The sequence below is a fragment of the Anser cygnoides genome, chromosome 24 (assembly GCF_040182565.1).
Source record: "Anser cygnoides isolate HZ-2024a breed goose chromosome 24, Taihu_goose_T2T_genome, whole genome shotgun sequence".
Taxonomy (NCBI): domain Eukaryota; kingdom Metazoa; phylum Chordata; class Aves; order Anseriformes; family Anatidae; genus Anser; species Anser cygnoides.
Genome location: NC_089896.1, coordinates 4,283,649 through 4,300,104, shown reverse-complemented (window position 1 = coordinate 4,300,104; position 16,456 = coordinate 4,283,649). Strand labels below are relative to the sequence as shown.

General features: G+C 44.6%; 1 protein-coding gene across 13 annotated transcripts in view; it reads right to left on the bottom strand.

Annotated features, from left to right (window-relative positions):
* The window catches only part of LOC106037988 (uncharacterized), a 129,658-nt gene that overhangs the window by 84,521 nt on the left and 28,681 nt on the right, over positions 1–16,456 (bottom strand). For all 13 annotated transcript variants that reach the window (XR_010826451.1, XR_010826457.1, XR_010826453.1 and 10 more), the window contains 7 exons: positions 16,160–16,334; positions 11,335–11,572; positions 10,037–10,180; positions 4,651–4,787; positions 3,706–3,839; positions 1,812–1,929; positions 1,336–1,386 (listed from right to left, as the gene is read on the bottom strand). The gene's annotated coding sequence lies outside the window, so the exon portion shown is untranslated. The remainder of the gene's footprint in view (positions 1–1,335; positions 1,387–1,811; positions 1,930–3,705; positions 3,840–4,650; positions 4,788–10,036; positions 10,181–11,334; positions 11,573–16,159; positions 16,335–16,456) is intronic.

The window sequence follows — 16,456 nt, the reverse complement described above, 5'->3', positions numbered from 1 at the left end:
TTGTGCTAATTTATGTTTGAGTGTTCTGTGATTTATTTGCTCATTTGAACAACACTGAACAACTAAAAAAAAATAAGAATACCTAAAAATAATACTTTTTTTTTTTTAAAGCAGTAATTGTACAAATGAATTCTACCTTGCTATTCGGCTGAAATGAAACCAAGAATTGCAGTTATGACACAGAATTTCTATGCCCTCGTAAGTCCTTCTCAATGCTCACATCATTTATGAGACCTTGTAGTTTGTGAAGTTGCGTTTAAAAACGAAACAAAACAAAAAACCACACCAAACCCCAGAATATATCCACCACTGGGACCTCTTCAACGAGCCCAGCCTGACTCCTCCTGTTCTCTAAGATCATAACTCTTAGGCTTTTGATTCCCTTAGTCCTGAAACTATAAAAATCTTCTCTCTATAAGGTCTTTTATTGTTATCCACATAGTCAATAGTGTCATTTTCATTCATATCATTCTGTAGGGAAGTTAGAGGAAATGAACCAGACGGAACAGAGCTATAAATAAGACTCAGCTACGCTGTTCCCAGTGCAGATTCAACAGCATTCTTTTAAAACCACAAAAGTACAGCTTGGGAATGATGGGAAGTTTTCTTCTCACTCGACTTCTCAGATTAGCTTTCATGCGGTGGCCAGTCTTTATTGTTGACTTATGTGAATAAAAGATGCATTTGCTTAAAACCAGCTCTGCGAGCACAAACACCACAGCAGGCACACATCGCGTGTACACGTTAGCTCACGCTTATGAGAAAAATCTCCAGAATCGTAGAGTTCTTAAGCATAAAGGATTCCGCTTAGAATTATTTCTTAATGAAAAGAACCTTTAGGGTAAAGAGGCAAATCTCACAGCAAATGGATTACCATTGGTTTTCTTAGGGGCTTGGCGTGCAATACAACGGAGTGTTTGCTTCACAGCAAGATCGCAATGTATAATGCTGGTACCTTTTTGTGTGAAATCCTGAAAAAAAGCAAGTGCAAAAATCCACAGGCAGTTCTGCTGTGCTGACAAAACACCGCAAATACCAGCTTTATGTAAATCCTTAGGAACAAAACAGGCCTACTGGTGCTCTGCCAGAGATGCAGGGGCAGCGGCTCTTAAAGCCCTCTTGAGCAGCCTAGCACGAGGGAGCAGGGCTGCCCCCCCTCTGCTGGGTGCCATTCATCCTTTGCATTGGGGTAACCGGATAGGTCTTTAAGTTCCAAGGAGCAGGCTGTGCGTAAACAAAGCATTAATGAAAACGGGAATGTAATGATCTCGAGAGAAACCTGACAGCACAGCTAAAACCACAGGGGAGCAGCAACAGCAACCCTGAGCATCTCACCTGTAATTAAAGTGCCGAGGAGCCCAGGTACCGCTGCTCATTAATATTCACCTGTAGAAATGGAAGACAGGGAGGCAAACATGGAATGCTAATATTGGGTCCATCCTTTCTCCGTACACACTTGCTTCTTCCTCTCCACATGGGCCAGCAGTGTCTCAGAGCTCAGCCAAGCCAAACACGACGCGGCCAGCAGCCACAGGCGAGCCGAAGTGGCCGTGTGCTGTGGAACTTTAAGGCAGGGGAAATTTCTGCTCTTGTTAATTTATTCTGTGCTAAGAACTTGGCATCTAAGGATGAGCCTTGTGTCATATCATGCAGCACCGAGAGACACTCGGGAGATGAACAATGTAAAACAGGAAAGCGCTGCTTGTTGCCCAAGGCATGTGGTAGTTTGTTGCCAGTTTATGTTTCACGCAGGTTGGCTCTATTAGCTCCAACAACCTAAAAAATTGAGCAGTGAAGCCCACAGCAGATACCTTTGGGAGCCTCACAGTGCTTCAGGAAGAGACTTCTGGAGACTTAAGTCTTAACTCCAGAAGCCAGCGGGAGCAGCTGCCTAAGCCGAGAGCAGAGAGGTTCCCATCACCAGGCTTCCTGCAGGTTAGGAGAAAGGGCAAAACAGGTTAGGAGAAAGAGATCTGAAGAACACAGCTCTGCACACTCATCCATTTCTGATCACGGAACAAATGCTCGTCTCAACAATACAACTGCCCCAATGGTGGCAAAACACGCAAGCAGCACGCAGGACATTTGTGAAAGGGAAGTGTGGCCCAGGGCAGACAGGCAAGGGGAACAAAACGGGCAGAGCCTGGGGTCTTGGCGGCCTCGTCCCATTACGTGGCAGGATCAACGCCTCCGGCACACAGCGGCGAGCGTCCTGCAGTGAGGACAGGGGGAGGGATGCCCTTGGATATGCTGAAAGCAAGGCCCCCACTGTGCGCACGCAGCCGGGGAGCACCCTGCTGAGGAGTGCAAAGGATATTCAGCGAAGATTTTGCCACCTGTGTCCGTATAAACAACTCCCTGGTTGCTTTATTTTTCGACAGAAAAACCGTGAGGGATGATGCTATGACTGGAAATCTAGACTGCCTTTTGAGTTCAAGGATTCTGAATTTTAGTTTTTCTCTTATTACCTCTTTTTATGGGAACTATTAACTGCAATTTAAGCCCAAAATGTTAAAAGCAGTATACAGATTTAAGGATTCTTTCATACCAATTAGAAATAATTTCTAGCTGCACTTCAATGAATAGGCTTTTATCTTTTGTTATAGTGGAAAATCACTTATCCACTGTAGCACAGGGCATCTGCATAGATTTGTTTCTTATTATCTTTAATGGTATTGGCAAATACGGAGTTAACACTTTTCTGCTCAATATATTTGCAGTTGTCGGAATACCAGGCTTCTAAGAAAATTACAAGTTTAAGTATTCAGTTAAACCAAAGTTACAACTTAATTAACATATCACTAGAATATTCAAGGCTGATGTCACCTCGTCGCTCACGCCGCACTTGGGGGCATAGACGAGGATCCTCTGAATCGACTCACAAGCAACCTACAAATACCACGACTGCAATCCCTACCTTGCTGGAAAATGCTAACATATGAAAGGCCAATCCAAGATTTAAACAGAGTTTTGTTTCTACTTTTTTTTTTTAAGCTTTAAGCTCTATTTGCACCCCTGTCCTGAATGCGTAACTGCACATACCTCAATAATACAAAGCATCATTGATAAAAAAGGCTTAATTATGTAATAGCCAAATTTTAACTGCCTGTACAGGATTCACGAAAAGCAATGTAAAGTATTCACTATCAGGCTATTTCATTGGTGGTCTTTGTCAAACACCAAGTTTAACCTGAAATGGAGAGTTAAATGATGGATTTTTCCCTGTGATTTCTCCATGCTGTCTCCCTGAATTGTCTAGGCAAGGCAGTTTGTGTGGGCTGTGACCTCGCAGCTCTCTGCAGGCCACAAGATCACGACCTTATGAAAATTGTTTCTCTTTTCTCTGTCACTCTGAATCATATTCTTAGGTTAACGGAGAAGAAATTTTAAAGAGAGTGGTCACCATTTTTGGAAAAACAGTCCAACTATCAGATCAGGACAGGAAAGGCAATTTGCCTAGCATTAGCTTCAACGTATATATCGTAAAGATCTTTATCTGCTCTAAATGGCAAACTAAAAAAAAGGCTAAATAGTGGCTTGCTTTTACCAGACATTTCTGTACGACAGCTCACATGGCAGCTTTGGATTCCAGCACCTGGAAGACTTCTACTGACAGAGAAGACTAAATCACTGAGAAAAAGCGGTTTTAGCATGTAGGAAACTCAGGGTTTAAGCTTCTTTGGAAGTGTCAGCCCACTCACCCACCTGTGGTCGCTGCCCTGTGTGTGTTGCTCCTGGCCCAGCGCTGCTTCATGTCCACGGACGGCACAAAGTTCTGCAGTGACCAAGACCGTGCAGGTTTGGATCCCGGTCTCTTTCATCCCAGCACCAGCAGAAATCTGGAAAAAAATATACTGATAATAATAATCACAAAAGCTACTAATAATTGGTGCAGTTCTCAAGGTGTCTGCCACCTCAAACAATAAAATCAATGTTTTACACCCAACAGCTCTTTGGAAAAAAACAAAAACAAAAACAAAAACAAAGAAAAACCTTGGGACACTCCATTAATGTTAATGTAGCTATATTAACAGGATTCGCCCCAAAACCTTTGACTGTATTCTGAAGGGAAAACTTGTATTATCAAGTACTGTTTCTATCTTTATTAGCTTTTTTCTTTATTAGCTCTACTCTTTTTTTTTTTTTTCAGCTCCACTTCAGTGACTACATATAGTCACAGAAATTTATTTTACATTCAGCCTTTATATTGTTCCCTGGCCATCCCTTTGGGCTGCTTCTAGTATCTCCCTACTTGCTGCTGCAGAATATATTATAGAAGCAATTTTGGCCAACTGCTCCCACAAGAGTGGGCTCTTGTCAATGCGCTGCGTTGATCCAGCCGCATGAAGGAAGGGGACTCTGTTCGTGTCTCCCTCATGCCTGCTGCACGACGCCACCGCAGAGAAATTACTTTCAAATGCTACACTTTGACTGTAGCAACACAACTTTTAGTTTTGTTGCTTTGTTTGCCTTACAGAATTATAGAGATTTCCTTTGGAAGATTAAAACGCCAAGCCTGAAAGAACTGAATCGACTGGAACTGGCTCTCGAATGATCCGGTAAGGACCGGGAACGACAACAGATGCACCTGCAAGCACTGCAAAGCTTTTGCAAAACTTCAGGCCAATTAGGCTCATCCACGCTACTTACGTGCACGAGGAAGCTGCCGACTGAACTGGCTTTGCTCGCTGCCGTGCGCGGACTAACGGGCCGGCAACGCTGCTGCTTCCTAACTGCTCGAACGCGGCAGCATCCCGAGTCTGACCGCGTGGGCTGTGACTCCTGTTCTGCAGCAGAAACCAAGAAATCAGCAGAAACCAAGAATCTGGTACGACCGGAAAACAGGCTGAACTATGTGCAAGCGGACTGATATCTGATCAAGAGCCTTATGAACCGTGACAGCAGTTTATTAAATGCTAAATGCAGCGGTAGTCATTTGTTTGTTTTTTCCCCACTTTTTCTTTCAAGGTGCATCACCATTTTGTCCAAAAACGGTTTCCTTTTAGCCATACCAACTGTATAGAGTAGGTGAGTCTCAACCTGGTCCACAAACCTGATCCACAAAATATTTCATCATTTTACCCTTTTTTTGGTGTTTTTTCCCCCCACGCTTTAATGGGGCTTTAATGCCACTGCTTCCACCTGCTAGAAACCAAGTGCCTTCCTCAGATTCCTCGGAGGGCTGTAATACCAAACTGCACAAAAGGCAGGCTCCTATCAAAACTGGATTGTAAAATATAACGCAGACAGGTTAGAAACATGCAGCTTGCAGTTATAGGTAGAGCAATAACTTACAATGGATACTGCAGAATACACAGAAATCACAGATAATAATCAAGAGATTATCCTCATATGGGAAATCACATTGAATGGGTCTTTCTTTGTCCCCAAAACTATTCAGAGCTGAAAATGTACTTAATAAGAAACATGGGATGTCGGTTTAGAGTGCGTTCCAGTTCCATGACTGGGCGCAGAAGCCTCATAGTTTTGCTTCTCGTTTTCATTTTTAAATGGTTGGTGTCTGTTTTCATTCTGGGTTACTTTCTGCAGCCTTGCATGCCAAGCGATGACAGACCTCACCACTTCTGGGCCAGGTGGCTATTGCAGCTGCGCAGAAGACGTGAGGCACTTCGCGATGCGCGGCGTGCTGCCGTGCCTCCCCGCTGCCTCGTCGCCGGGAAGGGCAGAGGCGAGCCCGCAGCGCAGAACTCGGCGACGACGCTGCCTCTGGCACGTTCAGCAGGAGCCAGCGATGCCAAGGCAGGATTATTCCAGCAGGACAGGCTCGTCTGGCTCTCTTCTCCAATAGTACAAGCAAACAGTGAGCCTGCATCATGAGTTTTGTGTTACTTTTATAGAGCTACCCTCCAGGGGCCCACTGAAACTGAGAAGTCTATGGTCAAGATTTTCCATGAGATTCCCAAATGCAGGGGGGATTATCGGTTGGTTAACGCACAAAAAAGTCAACAGGAATTTCCTATTAAATAGGAAGGGGACTGTAGTACTCAGAATACTGTGCTCCTTCAAACACGAGGCTTTGCTGTGCTTTCCTTTCCCCTCTTTTGGCAGGAGGGAAGGCGGCAGCAAACCGGCCTTCAGATGCCAGCAGAAGGATCCTGGGGAGGAGACATAAATACTTGTCCTGGGACAACTCCTCAGAGCTCCATATTTCTTTTCAATAACAACAAGGGAATTTTTTCTTATTGATTGCTTTTTGCAATCGAGCTTACCAAATAGAACTTCCCTCAAATGATTCTTCCAGCTAACCTGATAGAAAACTAACCTTGTTATATTTATTGACAGAACATTGAAATAAATATTATAGGTCTAGAGGGAATGTTTCAGTCCATTGATTTTTCTTTATTTTTTTTAAGGAAATAACAAATGCACCATATTCCCCTTGGCATATTATGCTGGGAATAATCTGAAAAAATGCTTACCTTGTTCAAAATATGTCTTAAAAACTCCTTCCGTTTCCAAAGAGCAGGCACAATTGTGAATAAATCTTATCTCGAGCAAACAAGCAATTTGCAATCTTAACTGTTTGCAAAATTCTCCTTCTGTGATTGTTCAGGAAATTAAAAGAAACCAGTTCATGCTTTTATCTGAAGCTCTGAGAAGATGTCAAGTTTTGGGGAATGTATTTTTTTTCTCCAGAAATAGCTAGGGCTGAGAATCAGCTGTTGATAGTTTAATACACCTCATTGGATCTTCCAGTATCCTTCACTACTTGCTCCTCTTATACTGCTTTTTCCAAGGCTTGTGGCCAAAATGGCAGGATTGTTCAACTTGGCAGGGTGAGAGCTGGATGGTAAATTTGAGAATTTGGGAGATAAGGAGGAGAAGGGTGCAATGAAAAAGTGCTGAGGTGCCGCTGAAAACAGGGGAAGAAACTTTAAAATCTACGTGAAGAGCTATAGGTCTGAAGAAAAACACACGAAGCTAAGAATTTTGCTCAGTTTTGCTAACTATTGTATTTGGTATGAAAAAGCCGTTCCCAAATAATGCAACACCCAGATGCTTGGTGAGACTGTCCCTCTTCAACAGCACAAAGCGAGGAGCCACTACACACAAACAGCCACATGGCTTCTCCTGCAGGATTTACAGGCAGCACGCCGGGCTTCAGCCAAGGAACCTCCTAGGGCAGGTTCTCTGACTTCCTGAAGACAATCGTCTGAAATAATCTGAGATGATAAATGCAAATGTATTACAGCGCGATGCCACAAAGCTCCCCAAACACTGTCACTTCCATTAGCCATACAGCCTGACGGTACCTATTTCACTAAGAGGACCAAAAAAGACACTAATTTTTTTGGAGGTTTTCAAACCTGAAACTAGACCTTGGAACTGGAACAAACCGAAAATAAAGGATTCTGCAGCCAAAGTCGAAACGTGAAAGCACGCTACAGAAATGCTACAAGCTGCATCTCAATTTTATTTACCTAGGGGGTCCTTCACCAAGTCAAAATCATTGCTAAAATTGTGAGGAAGCTTTCTGTGATTAGAAGAGCAATGCCGAGTCTGAGCACAAAGAGCATACCATTACGCTGCTCCCACAGGACCACCACGAACCTCATGTGTACGTGGCTGCCAGCTAAAGATTGCTGCTACTGAGAGGAACTTACATCTTGCCAGGGGTTACATCCAGCGTCTCCTACGTGGACATTCGGTAGAGCTGCTTTGTACGCCAGTGAAAGAAAGAGACGTGAAGCCTTCTGGATAGCATCTGCTCATGAAAAAATAAGGGATTCTTCTCGGCTCTGTTCACCTTTAAACCTTTATTTAGTACGGGAACAAATGGAGAACAGCATGGTCGCTGTTTCTAAAACCCTTTCTGGCTCCTTCAGTAAAGGATTACAGTCCTTATGGGCAGTAGTCACACTTAATGCATCCAATTTTTGAGCACAAACTATCAGTATATAAGAGTATAAGGTAGCCTTGGTAAAAACAGAAGGCCTTCGGCACTTGTGTGTGGTCTTTTAACAGCTCTATCTCCTGGACTACCTAATAAAGTGAAGTGGTATAACCAACACATCCTCCGGACCTTGCACACTGCCACCTCGTGGTAACTCAGACCCACATTGTGGAACTACCCAAGCCCCAAACACTAAACATCCTATTAAAATTTGAATACGAAAAGGCAGCAGTATTTCCTGGCATCACCTCCTGGAAACATCAATGAGCCAAAATAAACATGTAAGTTATACAAACCCTAGTGCTGCTTTCTCCTTTAAAGGAACTGCTCCTGTTGCATCACGTAGCAGCTGGCTCGAAAGACCAACTCACAAATTTCAGGCTCTTCCATTCACTGACAGCATCTGTTACGCTGAGGGCCTGTGAATTCCTACAGCACCACTCACAACAGACTTGTTCTGTACACTGAAAGGTAGGCCATCATGTAAAATGCTGTCTTAGTTAAAGCTACATTGAGGCAAGGCAGACAAATGACTTTTCCAAGCTCCCACGTGTGTAGAAATGGAAATAGGGAACACCGGAGCTGACTGGGTAACGTTTACACCAGACCAAACCTGTATTAACCACGCTGCATCTGAAGTCTTCTCACTGGAATACAGGCAAAGCACTTGCTTGTAAGAAAAGGGGGGGAAAAAAGAACAGGAGCACCTTTAGGGAAGCGAAAACTGAACGTTGCTACATCTCCCAGCACACGAAAATGTCCTTCTGAGGCTGGGCCAGCACCTGGTGCTTGCTGTGCTTGCAGAGCAGTGGCACCGTGCTGCTGGTGCTGCTCCCGCAAAAGGGGGGCAGCCAACATGTTTTATCTGCACGATGCTGTGCCCTGTGTCATACTAAGCCAGGTACCTCTGGATGTGGATTTCACTCTGCTTGGCTCCCCAGACCACGCTCTGCACCACCATATCACACGTACCCAGCAGTGCAGCCCCTTTGTACGTAAAGAACGGCTGCTAGTGACGCCTTGGTGACATCTTAGCATCTGTGAAACTGTGAAATACCAGGACTAAAACTCATGCAGCAGACTGGAGAGCTGTCCCAAAGCGGTCTGGCCCAGTACCAGTGCCAGTAGCCACAACAGCAAAATCAGAAAGTATGTGAGAGGGAACACTGCAAGCCAAGCTAAAGCTGCATACGCTGCGTGTCTAACAGAGTAATAGCACCCACTCGAGAAAGACCACAAAAACCACAGAAACACTGTTTTGCCCAGATGCTTCCCCATCTCCTGCAACCAGTGCAAGAACATCCTAAATCAGAGGCAGCGTCTTTTTGCTCAACGGCATTCCATGGATTTTTCCTACAGGAATGTGTCCACCCGTTTTTGAAAACACACGGACTTTGAAGTGAGGCAGATGAGAGGACAGGTCCTCAGCTGGCGTGGATTGGCATAATCCCACGGCGTCCACCACAGATACGCAGCTCTGCAGCTGGCGGGGAGCTGGGCCAGTGTGTTAGACAAAGAGAATTTGCACTCTGTGTGTTAAAGAAAGAGCTGTGCGACAACGCCACTTTTGGTACGTATTTAGCCAAGCTTTTCCATACTGTCTTATTCCTTTGCATCTCAAAGGTAATTCACAAAGTTGTTCAAGTGATAAAAAAAAAAAATGATCATCACTTTTATTTTATATTTTGAAAATGTAGCGCGAGGACGAGTCAAATATTTTTTGCAATGCTTTCCTAACAGTAGTTTTGGGGTTACGCAAATTTGGACTTGCACACGGACTTAATCACACTGCCGTACATTTTGCTGTCCAGAACCTTGAGTAATTGGCAGCACAAGGCAACCCTGTGCAACACAAAACCTTCTGCTGGGCCACCATACTGTGAGACCATGGAGCTGATAGCTCACCTACCCAGGAGCTGACAGACTACACTGAAAATTGGAAAAAAAAAAAGAAAAAAAAAAAAGGAAAGGGGGAGGGAGACAGAGAGAGAGAAATACATTTTTAAAGATAACCTGGAGGCAAATATAATATTTATACTTATTTATCCTCACAGCACAATCATAAGCCCCAAAACATGTCTAATGAGGTGGAATTGCAAAATGGCCATGAGTCCTACTTACTTGGCTTCTCAGTGGTCTCTTAGCAGTCACATGGATCCGTATTTTTCAACTATGTGACTGCTGCAGGCAAAACTCCTCTAAGTAAGAGTGAGAGTCACAGCAAGTCCTTAACTCCCAGTGGTATTCATCCACAAAAATGCCAACCTAGGAAAAATGAGAAGACGGGAAAAAAAGTTGCAGGGGCAATTAAACAGAGCAGCCTGCTGCACTTGGCGCTTGGTTCACACCGGTGGGGTGCTCTCTGCCCAAATGAACTTTCATTCACAGCCTTCCAGTTGGAATGGCCTCAAAACCATGAGCACAAACCATGAACGTGGAAGAAGTGAAAACATGGCAGGAAGTTCTCCTGTGTCACTGGCGAGGAGCTAGCCCAGCCAGGTCACCGCTGGGTCTCCCACCTCTCATTTAGCAGATTCCAACCTTGTTTCAGTCCCTTTTTGAAAGTACCTGGGACCTCTTACAACTCCGATTTTTCCGCTGCTGTACTCTAACCTGGACACAAGTCGGTTGCTGAGCCACAGCTGCCGGATGCCCTAGGGCAATCAGTTATCCTTCATGGTTTCCAAAAGATGGTCCCAGCTTCCCAACATGCTCAAAACATTTCCTTTTGTCTAAACGTCCTGACACTTTTTTTCAGATACCTAAATATCCATTTTTAGTCAGTCTTCACATTACTTTGGAAGCAAAACCAAACTACACACAAAGAAATCAGGCTACCTGTAGGTACCGTGATCTTTGGCCCTACAGAAGTGTGGGGATCCGAGACCTAAGTACCACCTACGTGACACCAAAACAGTTTGCTGTGGTTCTCAGCAGCTGTGGCTTCTAGCAAGAGCCAAAAACATTGCTGCTGCTCCAGAGCATTTGGAGGTGGTCACAGACAGGTCCAGCTCCCTTGGTGTAGGCACTGGAACTGGGGAAGTACAGCTCAAAGATTAGATGTGTAGATTAAATTAGCTCGGTATGATCAGATCTTCCCTCTCCGAACAACTAGGAAATTCTCAACATTCTCACCTATTTTTAAATGAGTTTTCGGGCAGGTTTAGCTCTGCAATTCCGATGCTCTACGTACAGGCACCACGCAGCTTGCAGGTGATGCTCTGTGGGTACGTACGTGTGTTCCCAAACCCAACTTTCAAACGAGGAACCAGAGTCAGAAAGAAGGGGGAGTAACTTTCAGAATCTGGCCACAGCAATAACTCCCTTACAACCCACGGCAGTCCGCTTTGCAGGCTGAAAGTAGAAGCATAAAGGAAAAAATCCAAACCCGCAGCTAGCGAAGTCACTGACAGCTTTACCTGTTATTGTTTGAGTGTCTTCAGAAACGGCTCTCAAGTCTGATCCTGCCGTGACATCTGGGAAGTCCCCAGGGGCTGCAGCTCTGACAAACTGTCAGCGCCGCGGACACCCCAATTCCAGCTGCAGCACCGCAGGTGCTGAGCGGCGGCGGCGGGGGCCGCGCTGCTCTCGGCATCCCGCACCACGGGCTGCGTGTCACGTACCCTTCTTGCGCTGCAATCTTTGTTACAGGTTCATCTGTTAAAAAAAAAAGAAGAAAAAGAAAATGATACCCAGTAAAGGCAGTGGAAGACAGTGCGAAGCTACTGCTTAAGCTCTCGCATGAATGGCTCGTCCACGTTTACTCGGGAAAGAGCCTGAGATGATGGAAAGGGATCCCCAGGAGGTTCCATGTCACAACGCCGTGCACCGAAAAGCTGCAGCCTCATCTCCATTTCCACGCAGCCTCGCAATTAGGTTTTGTAATCAGTAAGCTTAATACCTTTTAAAGGTTCTCTGATATTGCAGATTTCTGTTTCCTAACGAATTTATGAGCCTTTCTTGTGAGACACCAAGAATAAACATTATCCTTTCTCTTTGGAAAACAACAACAATGTTCTCTCTGAACACCATTTATAGATATCTATGTAACTGAACAGTAAAGCTAACAGAGAACTTGCACCGTTCCGATACGAAGATGATTTGGTGCTGGCTTGGATGCCTGTGAGCTGTGAGATGACCTCCAACTGCTAACCCAGCCAGAAATCAGGTGCTGCTCAGTGATATTTGTAATTAAAGAAATGTTGAACTGCTTTGTGGGCTATGACAAACCAACCTCTTCCATTTATTTGTGATCTCCTGTAGCAAACAGAGTAACTACAAGGCTGGAGCCAATAATTCAGCTTAATCTTCTTGATTCATTCACTGTGTCTTTCACTTCTAAGGCATAATTTCAAATCTAGCCCAGACCAAAGTGACAGAAAATCTTTGTGATCTGAGTCACAGGGAAAGGTCACGCTTAAAAAGAATTTCCTAAGCTTTCGTCTGATTTGAACCACAGCAGCCCGTAATGCGGAGTAACAGAGCCACGGCATCGACACCCACCAAGCCTCCCGGTGTCCTTGATCTCCCCGTGCAGCACAAGGTCACTCCCTGGGATCCCGGGCATCTTGCAGGGAGGAAGGCACGCGCGGCCCCGCTGCAGACACAAGCCCGCTTGTTCTCAGGCGCCTCCTCGGCTGGCCTCGTGACAACCGGACGCTTCAGTGGGGCTCGACGCTGGCTGCGCGCACTCGCCCACTGCTTCCCAGGCACTTTAGAGGCCCTCGTGCACTTAACTTGTGACATTACCACCTGTGTCTGGGGAGCTGACCTTTTCAAGCCAGCGTGGCTGGCAGCTGCGACACAGGTTACATCTCCTCGGTGCAGAGCCCGTGACAGTCACTTGACCCTCCTTAGCAGCAAGCGAACGCATTGTCTGCGGACAGAAAGGGGAAAATGAAGTCTGCTCTGCGGATTCCTCACCCTCCGCACACCGAGCCATTTATCTTCGCCTCTGTGCCCCACGTACAGTCATATTTATGTACCTGTGGGGGCCGTAAGGAGCTTGTTTATTATTTGTTTTCATTTAATGATCTCTGTCATTCTCCCCCAGGAATACCCATATGCACTATGCAAATCATATTAAGCCCTTGGCAATAGTGAGAATGCCTTGAGCAGTAATATCTCGTACATTAGCTCTTTGAATGGAGGCAACTTGGTTACTGAACCAAGCCCTCGCTGCGCTCCCCCCGGCCAGCTCCATTTGCTGATGGTGTCGTTCCCCCCCCACTCAGCCCCTTCCAGCAGCTCACCGGGGCTTGCTCCAGGCTCCTTGCCCCCAGCACTGAGGCTGCTGGTTCCCAAACTGGGGTCTGTGACACCCCATCGCTGCAGAAGGCAGGCTGCTTTGCGTGCTAAGTGCTCTCAGAGTCACCCCAGGAGAAAAACGAACCGAACACTTCTTCTGGCGACTGTCTTCAATTTAGGCAGGGACTTTGTTTGGGTGATACGGACGTTGTATGGTCACGTATCAGGAGCAAGATGGTAGAGGGAGAGGTCAGCAAACCATAATTAACCCCTATGATAAAAGAGCATCAACACTATGGGGAGAAAGCGTGAGAATCGACAAGAATTCCTGTTCTCTAACTGCAGCACTGCAGGAACTGAGGGGTTAGGTGATTGACCCTGAGACTAGAAATCCGTGTTTCCTGGTAATGACTCCTCTCTAACCTCTGCCAGCCTACTTAACCTTCCGAGACCACATTTTCATATCTGTGATACGAGGATGAAATTCTTGAGTCACCGCCGTACAAATCTGGGAGGTCTGAATTGCAAACAAAAACATGATCGTAATAAGAATCACGGCTTTTGTTAAGGGAAAAATGTGATGTTTCTCATAACCCCTTGTCACAAGCTTTAGAATCCCCAGAGTCTGAGTGCCTTGCTAGAAGTCAGGTCTAACGAGTCAAACAGAGCTTTCAAATGCATTATTTTGAAAATATATATTACATTTCAACTTATCCTTCATTATCCTTATCCCTGTCTCCTTTTAGCTCGCTGTATTGCTGCTTTGCTATTCTAGTCCACATGATCTGCACTTTGATTAATTAATTTATTCTGATTATTTAACTCCTTTTTCATTTTTCCATATTCTTCTTCCTTGATTTTTCTTTGCTTATCTCCCTGTCAGTCTTTTCTTTGTATCTCTTTCTATTTCTGCTCTCAAGTAATTGTTTTTCTTTTCATCTCCGCTTCTTCCATTTATTATCTTCATATATGGAAAAATATACACTAATACCTCCAGGGAAAATAATCCACAATGCAGACACTCAGTGAGAGAGAGAGATCCAAAGAAGCTGCAGCGCTGAAAGAGATCTAGCCGAGACAGCAAACCGAAGATTAGATATGGTTTTGCAAGAAGATACGGCTACAGAAAAGGCTAATGAAATCTTGTCAACATATGCAGAGGCATCACCTTATGTTACAGACCAGAGGGACTTAAATCCGACCTTACAGGGATTTCTTGTTAGCTCGTATGGAATGCTGCATTAGTTTGTGCGTAATGTGTTGCCTCAGTAATACACCTGTCTGTCCAGGTATTTCTGTAGACCAAGTCGCCAATTCTCACTGCAGAACCGACACGGGAACGCAGAGGATCAGCAGAAAAACAACGAGCTGAAAGGACAACCGCAAAAAAATGATGGGAAATGCAGAACGGCACTCTTAGCTTAGCCAGGAAGTGGTTAAAGAGCTCACAAATAAGTGGTAAATAAAGGACATATCTGATTATCAAGGAGGAGAAATGAATTTTCACACCATGAATGAAGAGATAAAATGAAACCAGGATAACCCAGGTTAAATTTAATGAAAACTTGAGGCTGTGGACTAGTCATTCAGATGAGAGGGTTGTAAGATGCATCACTTGGGGCTTTAATGGCAAGAAACAGACATACAGTTTTGCGTTTTTGTTCTAATTGTCCCCAAGCAGGTGCTGAGATGCTGTACTTCAACAAGTCTGCCTGCCCGCACAAACTACAGAAAGAGGAGCTGATGTTCTAAGTGCCATGAAATGGGGGAGAGAGTTTTCTGCACGCTTCTATTAGAAATGGTAATTTTTAGTTTAAAACGCACCCAAATATCAGAACCTCTCTCCAAAACGATCAAGTCAACAAGTGCCTGATGCCAGTGAGCTTCTTCCAGATTCACTCTCACAGAAAGCAAACAGTGAAGCCACGGAAGTGTCAGCATGATCTTCCACTCAGCAGCAGTAAGGTTTTGGGAGATGCATGTTTTTGCATGTTCAACCTTGGAACATAATGAGCTTGATCTGCTATCTGGCCACGCTGCAAGTCAGTGTTAATAAAAATATACTATAAATAATTAACAATAATTTAAATATTCATATGTTGTTGGGGGCAAGGCCTTTTATCAGGCAGTTGAGGATACATTAGTGAACCATGATATATTTCACCGAGGTTAACTTTACCCTAAAAATGCTACCCTAGTGCATAGAGTAATAAGGTATCAGAAAGGCCTCCAGACAGTTTGCTAATATATAACTACAATATTCCTACGTGATGAGCTACAGTTTCATAAATGGTTGATGCATATGAGTAAGCTTTAAAAAATATTGGAAGCATTAATTTCATTTGACTAATGCTGATACCATGCATTTATACCTTTTTTTTTTTATAAAGCATTCTTTTTTTTTATCCAGGAAAGCGATTTTTCTTCCACAGTATCTGAAATGTCACCTCAAATTGTCACTTGAAGGTAGAATTGCTCCTGAGCCAAATGATACTGTATATAACTGCAAACACCGTCTCCCCCAGGTGAGTTCAGGAGCTCTGGTTTCCTTTTCTGTAAGTGCTCAGATACGTGGCTTTGCCTCCGGAGCTGAACAGAAAGCCAGCTTTGAGTGCATGCTCTCCTATCCATATGCACATGTAACTTGATATTAACATGATCCGTACCCACACAGTGATAAAACTAAGCAAAAAGGCCTTTGTCTAAATATAGAAGTGATGTTGGAAAAAGCTCTGCAGCCCTCCCTCTGCACGCAGTCGTGCGACGAGCCTCCTCTCCCCAGGCGAGTTTGCAATGCCGACAACGGGCTGGATTCAGCGGTGCTATTAACCCCCCACTACAGCGGAATAAGAAAATGCTCCTAAGTACTTTGAAAAAAAAAAAAAAACAAGCAACAACACAGAATGAGGTAACAGTTAAATTAAAAAAATCTGAAATACAGAAAGTACAGCTGTACAAACGGGAAAAGTCCCTGTTCCAACAGCATCGGAGGTTCACCTGCATTTCTTATCCCTAATATCGACTACTCGAGCTTTTCTTGTTCAACGGACAGGCTGCTGCTGCTCGGTTTATGTGAAGCTTCTTGCCTAGAGTACACAGGACAGACTGAGTAGGGAGGGAAAGGAGGCACGGTCAGCGAGGCCACCCCGTGATACCACCCAACAGCTGGCTTCTGAAAAAACAAAACAAAACAACAAAAAAAACAAATTCAGTTGCTGAAATCATTTCGCATACTGAAAAAAAAAAGAATTCTTTATAGTACACTTGCAGAGAGGGTGAGCAGCAATAGATGCA